General features: G+C 43.6%; 1 long non-coding RNA gene across 1 annotated transcript; it reads right to left on the bottom strand.

Moving 5' to 3' along the window:
- Positions 1-10,202: 10,202 nt before the first annotated feature.
- On the bottom strand, positions 10,203-10,722 carry LOC106724676. Its single transcript, XR_001360516.1, has 2 exons — positions 10,647-10,722; positions 10,203-10,506 (listed from the first exon to the last, which is right to left on the bottom strand). It is a non-coding gene; the product is annotated as an uncharacterized LOC106724676 (long non-coding RNA).

Below are 10,722 nucleotides of genomic sequence, written 5' to 3'. Positions count from 1 at the left end.
TTTTGCAAATGGCCAAAAGTCATTGGAGATTAATGGAACAACGCAAGGAAGCTTTCCTTCCACCTTGAACACTGGAGGAGCAGAAGAAACCTGAACCTCAGCTCGCAGTTGCCAAGAAACTACATGATGCAGGTGCAAGTTGTTTTCTTACTCATCTTTTAAATCCAGATTCATGAAAATATGTATTTTCAGCAGCCACTAATGGAAATAAATTGGTAATTAAGCTGGCTCATACAACTTGCAGCAAAGCACGAGGTGTGATTTTTCAAGTCATGAGGATTTTCTTACATGCTAACAAGAGGTTCTACAGACAATTCCAAAAGAGGAGCCTCAGAAATAGTTTGTTATTGAATCAAATTTGCAGTAAGTTTACATTCTCCTAGGGAGACAACTTTTACTGGTGTTCTGCCTCCCAGGATTTGTTTATCAACAACAGCGTTAATCTCCTTAGTCCTATTTTATAGTTGCACCATCTTTAAACAATATTATTTTAAATCAGTGATGGCGAACCTATGACACGCGTGTCAGAGGTGACACGCGAACTCATTTTTTTGGTTGATTTTTCTTTGTTAAATGACATTTAAATATATAAAATGAATATCAAAAATATAAGTCTTTGTTTTACTATGGTTGCAAATATCAAAAAATTTCTATATGTGACACGGCATCAGAGTTAAGTTAGGGTTTTTCAAAATGCTGACACACCGAGCTCAAAAGGTTCGCCATCACTGTTTTAAATGAATGGCCTAAATCTCAGGAACTTTCCAAACACTAATGTCTTGACATCTCTTCCTCCTACAGAAAACCCCACCCTCCATCTAGACTTTGCTCTGACCCCTGTGGAACTACATAACTCAGGCAAAACATGGGTTTCTAAGGCAAAAAAAAAAAAGAAAAAAAGAAAAAAGAAAAAGAAAAAGAAAAAGATGCACAGGAACCCTGGCCTCCCTAATTGGGAGACCCATCCTTACCATTTCCTAGAAATTGCTAAGTGCCAAGGGGCTACCTTCCATAATTTGTTTACTGTGCTCAGGGATGAGCATATGTGAGGTATCACAATTCAACTGATCACAGAGGTATTTATGTTGGCCATTGCAATCAGGGCCTATTTGTTTCCTACATAATTAAAGAGGATTATGAATTTTGGATGGTTCCTGAAAATTCATCTAGCTCATTTCTCTGAGAGCACACGGAGTTAAATACCAAAGGTGATTCCTTGGCACAGCCAGAAATTCCCCGGGAAGGATAGTAAGTGTGTATGGGTTATGTGACTGTAATCCATCAGCAGTGGCAGTGGTGTCACGAGTTTCCCTGCATCCACTCTTGCCCACCCCCTCCAGTGTATCCTCTCAATAATACAAATGGATTGAGCTTTAAAAAACAAACCTAATCGTGTCACAACCCTCTTACAAGCCTTCAAAGCTGCACATTCCTTCCAGGGAAAATGCCAACATCTTCACTCTGACTTACCAGGCTCTGTGTGCTCAGACCCCTGCCTGCCTCTCCAGCCTGTCTTAAACCTTCCCCCAGGACTCTGGGAACCAGACAGGGGGACCTTGCCGGTCCCTGCCTGCTGTCCTCCAGCTCAACATTCTTCTCTTCCACCCCTTTCACCTGCTTTACTGTTATTCTCCCCTTAGATCTAAATAATGCTTTTCATAACTGACCCTTCTCCACAAAGCAAGTCAGCCTCTCCATGCCCCCTTATATACTCAGGGCTGTGTATCTGAGTTATCCATTGGTAGTACTTATCACAGCTTTAATATTACACATGAGCATTTGCAATTATTTGATTTATCTGGATATGTCTCTCCTACTAGATTTTAAACTCCATGAGATCAGGGACCATAATGTTTTGCTCACGACTATATCTCCCTGGCACACAGCAGGCAATAAATAAGTCTTCTTTGAACAAACAAATAAATGAAAGGGTCAAGAATCTGTATGTGCAAAGATAAATATTAATGGGTTGGTGGGGTTTGGTTGTAGCAGTGCATATATACACACAGTAGATACATGTACACATCTATTGATTTTCTAATGTATATTATAGGAAGATAAAGGGGGGAGACAGAACATAACTAGTTGATAAAGAGTGAGTACCATGCTATTCATTTGTACATCCATCTTTCAGTCACTATTGTTCATTCAGATGCCACAAGATAGAAAAAATTTTTATTTGAACAGTTGGCACTATAATTTCCCTTAGGAGGAAAATTGTCTTGGTTGCAACGACAACACAAAAGACTGTGGTATTTAGGTCAATAAGTGGGTCCCCTTTCCCCCTTCCCTACTCCACCCAGCAATGGCAGAAAAATATAGTCTAAGCATGTGGCTTTCTGGCCTGTTGCAGAGATGAAGTTTAGAGAAACTAGAGGAAAAAGTGACTAGCTCAGCTCTTAGGTGCTCTTGGGTGAGTCCTCTCAAATGCCAATTGTCACAACTTGGTTATTAATATGAACTATATGACAGACATTTTATTATTATTTATTTATTTTTTAAATTTACTTTTTTTGTTGAAAGTATTGCAGATATCCCTCTGTTTTTTTCCATTGACCCCCTCCACTCAAACCCCCCACCCCAGGCCTTCATCACGCTATTGTCTGTGTACATGGGCTATGCATATAAGCTCCCTGGTTAATCTCTCCCCCCTACTCCCCACCCCCACCTTCCCTCTGAGATTTGTATGATGGGCATTTTAAAATAGAGACCACTAACATATAAACTGACATGGGCAAGTACACATTTGACTAAAACATTGACATTATAGATATTAAGCAGTAAAATCAGAACTTTATTGTAAGCAATGACACATCTGAATTATACGCTTACCTTTTTGGAAGACCATCCCACCTCTGCATGAAATAGGAAGAATAATTAATTATTGACATCAGGATGGATGCAGTGATGCTGGGGAACAAACTACATGGCCTGTTCTTCTTGTGCTCTGACTAAAAGATATAATCGGATGCAATCATTTCATTAATACACACATGGCCCTGTAATGGAAATACAGAGGACCAGATGGCCGGGAGTGGATTGAGATGAAAAGAGATGGGTGTTTGCAGTTTAGCAACTAACTACTTAGCCTGTATGGATTATACTAAATACTTATAGAACCACACAACACATTTTCAGAATGAAATTCCGGCTTTGTGTCTAGAAACACTATCCCCAGCAGGAGGAGCGCGCCTGCTTTACTGGACTGCAGTAGGCAGGGCTGCTTGTGCCTAAGTAGTTGGTGGCATTACTGCAGTAGTGCTCAAACTTGCCTGCATATTGGAATCACCTGGAGAGGCTTAAAACAAACAAACAAACAAACAAACAAAAAAAAACCAACATATGGGGCTCACTTCCAGAAATGCTAATTTAATTGGTCTGGGATATAACCTAAGCATTGAGATTTTTCAAAGCTCCCTGGGTGATTCTAAGGTGCAATAAAATTTAATAACCATTGCATTAATGTGATTCCTGTATTTCCACATGTAGGAACACTTTATAGATCAATAAAAGGAGCAAGAGCTTGTAGTGTGATTTGGGAGGGCTCAGAACAGCCCTTGCCCCAAATAGCTATTCTCTCCTCTGTAGTGTTTGGAAAACTACCTAGAAAAATTCATTTCTTTGAATGAAGACTTTGCAACTTAAATGAGGATAATTCCTTTGAGAAGGATAATACATTAAGTGGTTATCAGTTATTAACACCCTGGTGTGCTTGCTTACCAATTACTTTCCTTTAGGGTGGTGGAGTAAGGGGCAGGAGTGGGGGAAGTTCAGTGGTGGGAGCTCAGAGATCAATAGGCTGTGGGTTCAAGGCAGGTTCCAGGGATGGGAGATTAGCCCAAAGACAGTCTGTAATCAGGATGGAATGCTGAGTTTACATCCAAAAGAGAAATTTGGCCCTAACTCATTTTGCTCAATGGATAGATTGTTGGCCTGTGGACCGAGGCGTCCCAGGTTCAATTCCAGTCAAGGGCAAGTACTTCGGTTGCAGGCTCCCTGGCCCGGGCTAGTACAGGAGGCAACCAATCAATGTGTTTCTCTCACATCAATATTTCTCTCTGTGTTTCCCTCTCTCTTCCACTCTCTCTAAAAACCAATGGGAAAATAATCCTCCGGTGAGGATTAAAAAAACAAAAAGAGAGAAATTTGGTGTGAGGGTTCTGAAGGTCAGAGAAGACTATGAATCAGATCAAATGAACAAGTTAAAGTCTGTGCTCTTGGCAAACCTTTGGCTGACTGTCAGAATACTGTAGCAAGGGAGAGGGACATGTGGTGAGTAATGAATGAGTGATAGCCCCTTTCCACTCTCATCTCGGCTCCAGAAACAAGGGGCTCTCCATCCTAGACTTGGGCTTTGGTGCCCAAGAAGGATCAAAAGGCAGGTAGGAAATCACAAGAGCCTCTGGGCTGAGTAATACCTGAGCCTCCAGCTTCCTGGCAAAAACAGGAATTGGTTGAATTTCAGGAGGTCATGTTACCAGGCAACCAACCAGGAAAATCAATGTATGTATGATTATAAAAGTAAAGAAGAACATTGAAAACAAGCTCCACGTCTTAGAGAGGGTGCCTTTCGGGATGAATTTCAATTCTACATAATTATCTTGACTGTAGATATGAAGCAACAGAATGAATCCAACTTTTAGCAGCACACTCTGAGGTAGAAGCAGCACATGTGGGAACTAACATATGTTCTCCCAGCTTAACAATCCGCCAAAGGCAGGTCCTACCCATGTGCACTTACCTGCAATTTCCTCATCTCATTTATACAGACTGAAAACGCACTCAGCAGGAAGCCCAGCTATACCCAGCATGGCTGGAATTCTAGCTGGACAGTGACAATGAGCGGGTGCCCCGACTCTTCTGAATGACTTTTGAATAGTGCTGACTTAAAAGAAACCTCTCCCTGCAGGTTTAATAAGCCCCCCTGGGAAGCTGCTGATGTGAATGGGAATCACAACTTGACATAAATGTGAAAGATTATGTGTCCACAGGGCTGATTTGATTCTTACTGGAGTGTTCATTTATTTGCTGTGATTTCACACATCTGCTTTGGCCACAATGTCTTATTACATTAATCCCTGTGCTATCATTACACATAGGTATATTCTCTATATACAAGGTGGGTGGAGAATGAGGAATTTGTACATGTGATTTTTAAAAAAAGGGTTACATCGCCTTTTATTCAAAGGACTAGCCAGCAGAAAATGTTAGATTGCCAGTATTTGGAATCACACTCCTTGGGACTGAGACACAGTTTGGCATTTGGGTCCATAGATTGCAGAATAGCTTTAAAGGTAACAGGCTCAGGAGCAGCCTAGGCCACACAGAGGGCCTCTACTTATGATCGATGGGTTGGGCAGATTTACTCCTGTAGGAAATGTCTCTAAATTTTGTCTGGACAGCAAAATCAAAAGTCTTTCTGCTCAATATTTTAGCTAGGGCTTAATAAGGGAGGAAATACAAGAGAAGAAAGGAGAAAAATCACTTTGCAGCAAAGAGGAGATTTCATTTGCCACTTTGTTCTTTTACTTTTCACAAGACAGGGTGGGTTTGGCCTGTCAGAAGACAGTTTGATGGTTTCATTAGGAAACAGATGTATGTAGGCCACGGTGGGGAGATAAAGCTCAATTAATCCTCGCTGTTTGTGAATGAAATGTGGAGGGCTTTAACAGAGGGGCCAATCTCATACTGAATGCTGTCCTGGAGCCACACAAATCCCAGGAGGCTACATATGCTGGCACTTCCTGGAGCCTATGCACCCAGGGCTGTGACCAGCTTTCTGCATCCGCCTCTCCGATGCTACAGTGCAGGGCTTGCAAGCTCAGCAGCGTTCTTTATGTTCGTTCAGCAGGTGTTGGGACCACAGAGAGGGAGAGCAGCGCAAAGTAAGAGCAGGGGTTAGTGTAGCAAGAAGGCTTTCGAATGAGGGATCCAGGCTGCTCCAAGGATGGAGGGACTTGCATGTGGCAAAAGGAAACCCCTTTCTCCTCTTGGTTTGAATGAACTTAGGTCCTGAGGGAGCCAGGACCCACCTCTATTTAGGGATCATGCAGCTTTCCCATGCTGAGGGGGATAGAGACCAGAGTCGCTCTCCTACTCCTGCAATAAACTTCAGATTCCACAAGCAGACACTATGGAACGCACCATGAAGCACACCCTCCACTCCCCAGGACTTTATGGTCCAGGAAAGGGAAGGTCAACTGATTCACTTTCATTCTTACATCTTATACAAAGTTCCTGGGGAGGGTTCATTTATTGAAGATTTGAAGCTGCAATGTTAACAGGGTCACCTGGGAATCTGTGGTTGAGAAGAGAAGGAGGTTCTAAGCACATATAAGGTAAGAGCTAACCCAGATACAGCCATTCAGTAACCTGTTAGTAACTCTCCACTCCCTGTATTAGAATATTCAACTGTGCCCTCCGTTATGTGCCTTTACAGTTTTTCCCACTAAATGGGAGAATATTTCCCTGCTCTATTAATGAAAATTACCATGTGGTCAGACATGGCTTTGCAGAGCCAACAATCCAGGCAGTAATTTCCTTTAGATACTTGCAGGTGGCTATGCCCTCATGAACCAAACAACCCTAATTCCCCTTTTCTTTTTCAAAGGTCACATTTTCCATCTTTTAAAATTATTTGGTCCTCAGGAATGTTTGAGATCTTGCTCCCTGGCATATGTAATCAGTTTGGCTCAAATAAACTCTTTTTTAAAATTAATTAATTTTTAAATATATCTTTATTGATTTCAGAGAGGAAGGGAGAGGAAGAGAGAGACAGAGACATCAATGATGAGAGAGAATCATTGATCTGCTGCTTCCTGCATGCCCCACACTGGGGATCAAGCCCACAACCTGGGCATATGGCCTGACCAGGAATCAAACCCTGATTTGTGGTTCATAGGTCAACACTCAACCACTGAGCCATGCCTACAGGGCTAAAAAAATTTTTTTTTAAAAAAATTATTTGGTCTTCTTCTCTAAGACTCTTAAAGAACACTTGCCTCATAGCTTTTTCCTTAGCTACTTGTCTGACTTTAGGCAAGCCACTTAATTTGGGGGTCAATTTTAACATCTGTGAAATGGAATGGTTTGGATTTCCTGATTTCTATCCTGCCTTAATACTCACAGAAGCAAAAGTACTCAACTTCTTGTTGTTATCAGAGCCAATGGAAAGAACTTAATGAAAATGCAGGTAGTTAAACCTCACTTCCATAGATTTTAATTTAGCAGGTTTTGGGTGGGACCCCAGAATCTGTATTTTTAATGAGTATCCCCAGATGATGCAATGTTTATCCTGTAAGTTCCATTGTTTTTTACCCAAAATAATTACACTAATAGAATAAGTGAGTTTTAAGTAAGAGCTAGAGGAAAGAACTTCCCAGGTGACTTAAATGGGGATTTTCAATCAGAGGGGACTTAAGACAGTAAGAATCTAGCTGGATGAGACAATGGCCCTATTAGAGCAAGTTATTAATTGAAAGCAGCATTGATTGGGCTCAAAAAGGGAACACAACATCATAAGTGTAAAACAACTTACGAGTGATTTTTAAAAATAAAAACAGTTAAGCCTGATTCGCTTGCCTCAGTGGTTGAAGATCACCTCTGAATCAGGAGGTCACGGTTGGATTTCCAGATCAGGGCACATGCCTGGGTTGTGGACTCTATCCTACAGTAGGGGGCATGCAGGAGGCAGCCAATTAATAATTCTCTCTCATCATTGATGTTCCTTTCTCTCTCTTCCCCTTCCTCTCTGAAATCAATAAAAATATTTTTTAAATAAATAAAAATAAAAACAGTTAATTGTTTTCAAAGTGTGGTGGGGATAATAGGTTTTAATCTAAAAACAGGCTACCAAATTTAAGAGTTGAGTCTTTTCAAATATAGGTTCTGTGTACAGGTGCTTTTGTGTGTTTATACACATGCATTATGTATACATGTGTTCATATGTTGAATCTATAGGACATATTAAAGTACTAGAGGCCCGGTGCACAAAAATTTGTGCACTCGGGGGGGTGGGGAGTCCCTCAGCCCGGCCTGTGCCCTCTCGCAGTCTGGGACCCCTTGGGGGATGACCACCTGCTGGCTTAGGCCTGCTCCCCGGGGGAATTGGGCCTAAGATGGCAATCAGACATCCCTCTGGCAGCCTGGCAGCCCTCGGTGGATGTCCACTTGCCCGCGGGGAGCAGACCTAAGCTGCAGTCGGACATCCTTAGCGCTGCTGAGGAGGCAGGAGAGGCTCCCACCACCACTGCTGTACTGGCAGCCATCAGCCTGGCTTGTGGCTGAGCAGAGCTCCCCCATGTGGGAGCAACTGACCACCAGAGGGCAGCTCCTGCATTGAGCGTCTGCCCCCTAGTGGTCAGTGTGTGTCATAGTGACCAGTCATTCCCAGTCTTTCTGCTGTTAGGGTCAGTTTGCATATTACCCTTTTATTATATATGATAGAGGCCTGGTGCACAGGTGGGGGCCGGCTGGCTTGCCCTGAAGCGTGTCCCGGATCAGGGTGGGGGGTCCTGCTTGGGTGCCTGGCCAGCCTGGGTGAGGGGCTGATGGCTGTTTGCAGCTGGTCACACCCCCTTCAGGGTGGGGGTCCCCACTGGGGTGCCTGGCCAGTCTGGGTGAGGGGATGAGGGCCGTTTTCAGGCTGGCTGGGGCTGAAGCTCCCAGCCTCTCCTTTTTTTCTTTTCTTTTTTTTTTTTCTGGGATTTATTTACCTTCTATAATTGAAACATTGTTGCTTTTAGGCTCTGAGCCAGGCTGCGGCAAGCGGGGAACCTTGGCTTCCTCCATCAGTGGAGCAAGCAAGCCTCATGTTCGCTTCAGCTGCGTGGCTGCCGGCCACCATCTTTGTTGGCAGTTAATTTGCATATTGCCCTGATTAGCCAATGGGAAGTGTATCGGAAGTATGGTTAATTACTCTTTTTGTCTTTTATTAGATAGGATAATTCACAATAATAAACTAATTATTAACAATGTAGTCATAGCCTAGTGCTTGAAAATTGCATTATAAGAATATTTGAAATATATCTGCTGCAATTTATGCTCTTAAGATATCATCTTTAAGAATCTGGAAAAGCCACATGTGTAGAACATCATGATTTTGAGTTGTGTAGCCTTTTTTCAGACATTTAAAAATGTTAAACAGATTTCCCGTGGGACTTTCTCACTCATTCATTCACTCCCTGCTCAAGATCTTTTACTCCAAAAGTGTCTGCCAGCAAAGGCGGGAATATAGGGAGGCAGAGCCTAAGGGACAGGGGGGAGCCTGAAAAAACACACCAAGTCTGAGTTGGGGGACCACCATTCCATTTGGAAGCTGATTGGACAATCGATTATCCATCTCCTTTTTTGAACAGGCTGAAGCTCTAACCACTGAACACACAGGCCAGGGCAATCATCCATCTCCATTTTTGCACCTCCTCCCTGCCCTGCGGGAAATAAAAAGTGCCCACTTTAGCCCTAATGTTCCATTTACAAACTCTACCTTTCTCCACTTTTAGTGGGCTCTTTTACTTCTTTGCAGTGAAAAGCTGCTTCCTTGGGGTAAAGGTGTCAGGCCTAGGAGAGATCTTACTGATCCCTCTTACACCGAAGCTTGGGTTGTGCCTTTGAACTCTGCACTTTATGCAGACATGCATTGTTAATAGACTCAAGCCCATGCCATGTGCCCATCTTCCTTGTCCCGGCCACCAGCTTGGTTGCTCTTGAACTGAAGGCTCACGGTGGTGTGGTTTATGTAATACTGCTATGTGCCATGATCACTGTGGATAAGTAAGACTTCATCAGATGCCTAGAATGAGTTAGCAACCCTTTCACAGCTGTATTTTTAAAAAGGTGACAACTACCTACCCATTTGGTACATGGAATATTCCCAACTGCTGGGTCTCCTAATACTGACCCGGAGCTCATTAGCAGCCTGGTGTGATTGTTTCCATTTTCTAGAGACCAATTAAGCAGTTGCTCGACAGAACTCACAACAAAAATGTAAATTTAAAAACCTGCTGGTGGAGGGGAGGAAGCCAAGGCAGGTGGGCTAGGGAAAGAGGAGTTTGGGTGAGGATGTGAGCGGCTCTGTTTCTGCTAGTGGAGTACTGGGCCTCCTTGAGCTCAGAGTCCACCACAGTTTACCTGAGAAGCACCCCCTCCCCCCATAAATAAATAAATAAATAAATAAATAAATAAATAAATAAAAAAGAAAAGAAAACAGCAGAGACCTTTAATCATGACCACCCATTGGCCCACGCAAGACACCTAATTACAGACTAGTGCCAAGACCCCCCTCCTCAGAGGCAGCTTCACACCAGCGTTTCAGCTTCAGCCTAAATGGACTGTGTGTCATCAAGCTTCCCACACCCCTGCACCGGATCCACGGAGGCATCAAACCGCAGGCACATTCTGCGCCATGTAGTCCGTCCTCTCAAGGGAGATTGAAAAACGTCCTACCGTCGTCCCCATTCGCCTTCCCCAACCAGCATCTCCCTTTAGAGAGGGAATTTCTGTTGCCTCCTGGAAGACAAAAAAGCAAAAGATGAGGTTTGTACATAGCGAGAGGCTAAACTACCTACTTCGGTCCCTCCCCGCTCACCCACGCGTCTGCTCCCGGCCCCGCCTCCTCCTGCAGGGGGCCGACGGTCAGGTGAGGTTACCTGGGCGCTGGAGAAGCCCCGAGGGGCGGTGCGATCCTCTTTCGGAGTCGCCCCACTCCCCGCCCCCAGGGCCGCA

Source organism: Myotis brandtii, unplaced genomic scaffold, assembly GCF_000412655.1.
Source record: "Myotis brandtii unplaced genomic scaffold, ASM41265v1 scaffold927, whole genome shotgun sequence".
Lineage (NCBI taxonomy): Eukaryota > Metazoa > Chordata > Mammalia > Chiroptera > Vespertilionidae > Myotis > Myotis brandtii.
This window is presented reverse-complemented; position numbering and strand designations above follow the sequence as displayed.